At 38.4% G+C, this 5,899-nt stretch overlaps 1 long non-coding RNA gene across 2 annotated transcripts; it reads left to right on the top strand.

The window, feature by feature from the left end:
- Nucleotides 1-704: 704 nt before the first annotated feature.
- LOC103941189 lies at nucleotides 705-3,020 on the top strand. Of its 2 annotated transcripts, none has more exons than XR_007256920.1 (4): nucleotides 705-1,344; nucleotides 1,445-1,607; nucleotides 1,707-1,773; nucleotides 2,828-3,020. It is a non-coding gene; the product is annotated as an uncharacterized LOC103941189 (long non-coding RNA). The 2 variants fall into 2 exon arrangements; XR_007256919.1 differs by having other exon boundaries at nucleotides 705-1,097; nucleotides 1,181-1,607.
- The last annotated feature ends 2,879 nt before the right edge of the window (nucleotides 3,021-5,899 follow it).

The raw sequence follows: 5,899 nt of genomic DNA on the forward strand, positions 1-5,899 counted from the left end.
AAATGAATACAAGGCCTTCAAATTCGTCCAACATTTTGGCTCCAATCATATGCCATCCATTCCAAGCCCAATTTTGCTCCAAAATGCTCCAAAATGCATCTTTTTTCTTCCTTAAGCCCTTAGAACCTGAAAACACACAAAAGAAGCATAAAGGACTAAAATAACTAGAGAAACATAACGTAAATGCACGAGAACAAGCCGTTTAAGTCGCATGAATATGCTCCTATCAATGATCGTAGCACTTGAGCGTATTTATTTACACCCAGTCCTGTCGTACATACCAGTTTAGGTGGTTCTAACTTGTGTGTAGGTATACTTATTAACTTATTGGCTAGCATGTTATTGAGCTATTGGCTAGCATGTTGATGAGCTATTAGCTAGCATGTTAATGAGCTATTGGCTAGCATGTTGATGAGCTATTGACTAGCATGTTATTGAGTTATTGGCTAACATGTTGATGAGCTATTGGCTAGCATGTCGATGAGCTATTGATTCAGTCGTACAGGTCACGTGAGGTGACTCCGGCTAGCATGTTGATGAACTATTAGTTCAACCGTACAGGCCACAATAGGTGGATCCGGCTGACATACCATTTCATATTGATTTATTTCACTTGGGTTACTTATTATTGTTGAGATATTTGACACGACATAGCTGTGAGACTGTTATTTTGGTTATGGTTTTGAGTTATAGTGTGACGACCCGTCCCGAAATAACATTTTCATATGTGTGAAGTGTGTTTAATTACCCTAAATCTTTTTTTTAAAGTTGGATGAAAGAGGCGTTTTCGGCCGTTTATGATGATTAAGAATGATTAAGTTTCACTGTGCACACACGGATTGCACAGGAAACCTTACCTTTTCTTTTTTTTCTTTTCCGTGATTTCCTCTCATCTGTCCCTCACTCTCTCTTTTTCCCTCAGCTCCTTCAAACTCACTCAACTCTCATCTCTCCCGTCAAGCTCAAGCTCTCATTCTCTTTCTCTCTCAAAAACCCACGGCCAAAACAACAAGTTCATCAAAACTTCACAGATCGACGAAACAAAAATCACCATCTTCTTCGTTTCGACGATACGAGTCCAACCATACCAATTTCAGGTAAGAACTATAACGTTTTCACGTCGAAAATACGAACTCCGGTTTAGGTACTATTCATCAACTTTTTATTGGTTGATTTTTAGGACTTTTCAAGCTTATAGGAAGCTTCTTGAGGTCCTAAGGAGGCTTGGAGTAGTTCGTTGGAAGTGTTTGGATGTAAGAACACGGAGAACGACAAGTTCAAAGTTTGGCCGGAGCTTTCAGGGCTTTTTCTGGTGAATCCACGCCGAGTTAGGGGTCAAGGTAGGTATGGATGTGTTCTTCTCGTCAATACCTTCATTTTGATATAAAGTACGTCGAAAATGGTTAAGAAATGAAGAAGTTATGACACTTTGAAGTTTACCCAGAAATTCCGGCAAAACACCCACATCCGGCGAAACCAGTCCGGCGACGCGAGGAAGAAGACGCGCGCGTGGGCAGCGCGTAGAAGTGGCGCGTGAGGGCGCGTGAGAGACCCAAATCAAGTTCTGAAAATTGTCACGTGTTCGTGACGTCGTGTAGATCACCGTGGTATATTCACATACCCAAATTGAGCAACGTATGAGAAAGTTATTGACGAATGTTTGTGTATGTGCGTTTAAATGATGTTTTATAATTATTTTTGTATAGGTGAAAATTATACAGACGAAGAACGTAACCAATCTAGGCGAGGAGGTTACGAACCGGCTACTTATCAGTGAGTGGGCAGTTATTTTTTAGTATATATATACGTATACTTGACGTATTTCCCAGAAAACGTATTTTAAAAGAAATACGATTTAAGTAACTTATCATGTATGCATCATATTTTAGAATGTGCATTACTATAATTATGTATATTGTTGCATGGTGCTGAGAAGGCCCAGGTAAGTTACATGTGAGTACATATGATTGAAATACATTTGAAATACGTATAAAATACGTATAATATACATTTGAAATACGTACGAAATACAGTTGATATACGTATGAAATGTGATTGAGATATGTTTGAGATACAATTGTGATACGATTGAGTTATGATTGAAGTATAATTGTGATATGATTGAGATGTGATTGGAATATGATGAATTATACGATTGAGATATGATGGAGATATGATGAATTATATGATTGAGATGTGATTGAAAGCTCATTTACTTGCACATGTATATAAGTGCTCCTGCCCAGAGATAGGGGCATAGCCTTCACGTGTATGTTCACCTCCCGCACCGCATGCTCGCCTTGGATCCAAGTTAGGTGCACAACCTGTCGTATAAACCACTTATGTGGGTTCGACTTGTAGGTGACCTGCGATTTATCGCACAGCTTCACGTGATTGTAGCACTAGAGCATACTATGTTGTATACGATGATGAATTGCAGACCATGTGAGGTGGTATTGATTGTGTGCAGGTTATACATATATATACATGATGAGATGAGATGATTATGAGCTATATATGCAGCCAAGGGCTGAGTTGATTATGATGATAGAGTATGAATTATGTTTATAGCCAAGCGTTGAATTGATTATATGTTATTCCCTCAGAATCACATAGAAATGTTGAGCATTCAGTTATGATATTTGGCATGACATACATTCATATCGTTCAGCATGATTTGATATATATTACGTATATGATTATATACTTTACTTCTGGGAAACTATACTTGTTTTACGGCGAGAGGTTAGTATATTCAAAAGAGAAAAGAAGGTTTTGAATACGTTCGTTTTGCTGACCCACTCAACTTTGTTTTGCGCCCCTCCAGGTTCTAGGTAGCGTATATCGGTGAGTCTCGAGGTGTCCAGCTGAAAGTTCTGACAAACCACCAGTCATGTAGGATCATCGTCGAGTGTTGTTAAATATGTACATCTTATGTTTGACTGCACTTAGACATTGTGCTCTGGTTGTGTAATCACACTTAAACTTTCATTAGAACCTATCGTATTTGGTTTTAATTAGTCGTACTTTTCTTATAAAATATCGCTTCCGCACAGTGCACATGGCTACGTCACGCTCACGTGACGGCCAGCATGCCTTGACTTAGGTCGGGGTGTGTCATATAGTCACGCCTGTTATTTTCTGGGAAATTATACAGGTGTTACAATGAGGGGTTACTACCTTTGGTAATGGAAATTGATTTGAAAATTTTTGTTTCGCTCACTCACATTTTCGATTTTTTCACCCCTCCAGGTTTTAGCAGCAGAGTTCGTATCAACGAGGATTTGTGGCACTTTTTAGTACATATGTCTTCTTATGATGGTATAATCATTATCTTACCTTACTATACTATACATATGCTCTGTATCACGCGTGAAATGGGTCAAGACCCGCTCATCGCGCACTCGTGTACTTAAGCACTTTTAGGTTTTAATTTATTCACATTTTATACACTATCACACTTTATGGTTTCGTCACCTTCTAGGTGTCGGCCAGCACAGCTCGTTTCGGGGTCCTAGTGGACATTCGGGGTCGGGGTGTGTCAGGAATACTGAAATTTTGGTTTGGGATTGGTCTTCAAATTCCCATCCAAAAAAATTTTGGTTTGGAATTCGAGATCCTATACCGAACCACCCCTGAGTGAAAGCCATCAAAATTAAAATGAATGTCTAAAACAATAATTTTAATGTGGCTATAACAATCTTTGTAGGTTGACGTTTGTTGGTTATACAACGACTTGTTCCTTGTAACTTGTAAGAGCAACCTGCCCATAATTTGGAACTACTTATAATTCATAGAGTAATCAAGTAAAAACCAATTACTTTAGGTTTATTGACATTAAAGATTTTATTGTTGCAGTCCTATTAGATTAGGAATGTGATTGTGTAAATCTTAGTGTATTTATGGATATCTTTGAATATTCCCTTTGGTAGTTAACATCCTATTAGAGTTGTAATTCTATTAGGGTAAGGAATTAACCTTCCCTACTACTATAAATAAAGTCACAATGGGGTGGAATAGAACACACTTCACAATTACACATCTCCCTCTTCTTTCTCTATGCCGCACCTCCTCTCTCTTTTTGGCCTCCATAATTGTTCAATAAATTATGTGATAACCCATCCCTAATTTTACGTTTTATAAATTTTAAAAGCATGAATTGACGAAAATGCCCTAGTGGCAAGGATTTTGACTTCCGTTGGCCATTGTTTAGAGAGATGTATGAGTCATTCTTTTGGAATATTTGCTTAGTAATCATTGCCACAAACGCATAGATGAAAGCCGTTTGTGAGTTTGGATTATAACGTTTAAAAGAACTTTATTAAATAAAGGGTCTACCACACGTTCTTTCAAGGGTGTGAATCCTTCGAAACAATGGGTCTACCACACATATGGGGAGAGTAGATGATTGGCTAGCTGCCACGGTCTTCGGCACATTTGTGAGTTGGGGCAATCTGCTCAACGTGCTTATGGTGTTCCATCCTTCTGGGATAAGGGTTCGACATTCGTATGGCATATCGATCTTTGCAGGTATATTTGCATCTAGTGTAAGTGATCTCGTCACTTTCGCTAGATTGGTAAAAGCATCTGACAAGTTAAAACCCTCTTGTGACAATTGTAGTAAAGATGCAAGTAGGGATCGTTCTAGACCGGGGATTAGGAGGGATTACTAAATCACTTGGACACTGACTCAAGAACGTAAAACAAACGTTAAAAAACACTAAACTAGACTCAAAGAATACAAAACACTTATAAACACAAATTAAGACACTTTCTAACTAAATGAGACACTAAGATAAAGGGGGATTGAGGTTTTGACGAAAATAAATTAAATGCACAAATTGTAATTTAAAGGCAGAATTTAAATATGAATGTGATGAAATATAGAATGAATGCTAGCTAGAAGGTTCTTCTCCACACATGTTACACTTGCATACAAAATGATTTTCAGTTGGTCTTTCGATAAATTATGAAACTCAACACCCCGGGTTAATTAGGTCCGCTTAAATTAACCGTCAAGTTTTCCTTAAGTTAATGAATTGGATGATTGCATGCGACAACCCAAAGCATTCCCCACAAGTTCCCTACATGAATTGCATAATAGAGAAACAAGCAAGAATCATTAAGCATCATGAAAACTATAAGTGTTGACGAGGCATTCGTTACTATGATTGCATGAAACTTATGCCAAGAATTCATTTAACGCGATTGTTTATAAGCAACCTCCACTACTTGTGAATATAAGTTCATAACTATTAGGTGAAACTCACTTATATTCTAGCGTCAAATTCATGCATGAACATTAAGCGTGCACTCTCAATAAACATACACAAACAAGTTATCAATCACACAGTTAAATGAATTGAATCAATCATTCATGAAATTCCAACCAAAAGTAATCAATTCATATTGCAAGCATAAACATGGTTTCGAATCACCCCCTAGCTAACTAGGGGGATTTAGCCTCTCATGTTCACAAAAAGAGAATTACAAATGAATTTAAACATAAAGCACAAAGGATTGATTACACCTAGAACGCCCAACGAATCCACGTGAATTGGTGCGCATCGAAGCTCCTCTTTCCTCTTCTCCTTGCTGCGGCAGTGAGGTTATGGGTGGTTTTTGGATATGTTTCTGGTTTGGGAATGGATTTATGGTGGTTTAATGGTGCGGCAAGGTTGTGGGGTGGTGTTGGAAGGTTTGTAATGGAGGGAGAATGGATGGTGGTGCTGTGGCAGGTGGAGGAAGGCTGCACAGTTTTGGGGAGAATGGTGCGGCTGATGGAGAAGATGAATGGGATTTGCGGCTGTTTGATTTTTAGGTTATGGAATGCACGGATTGAATGAATAATGGGAAAGAATAATGGAGTGAATGGCTTAATGGTTGAATAATGGGAGCA

The sequence above is a fragment of a genome, unplaced genomic scaffold, assembly GCF_019419815.1.
Source record: "Pyrus x bretschneideri cultivar Hongxiangsu unplaced genomic scaffold, Pyrus_bretschneideri_v1 Contig15, whole genome shotgun sequence".
NCBI lineage: Eukaryota > Viridiplantae > Streptophyta > Magnoliopsida > Rosales > Rosaceae > Pyrus > Pyrus x bretschneideri.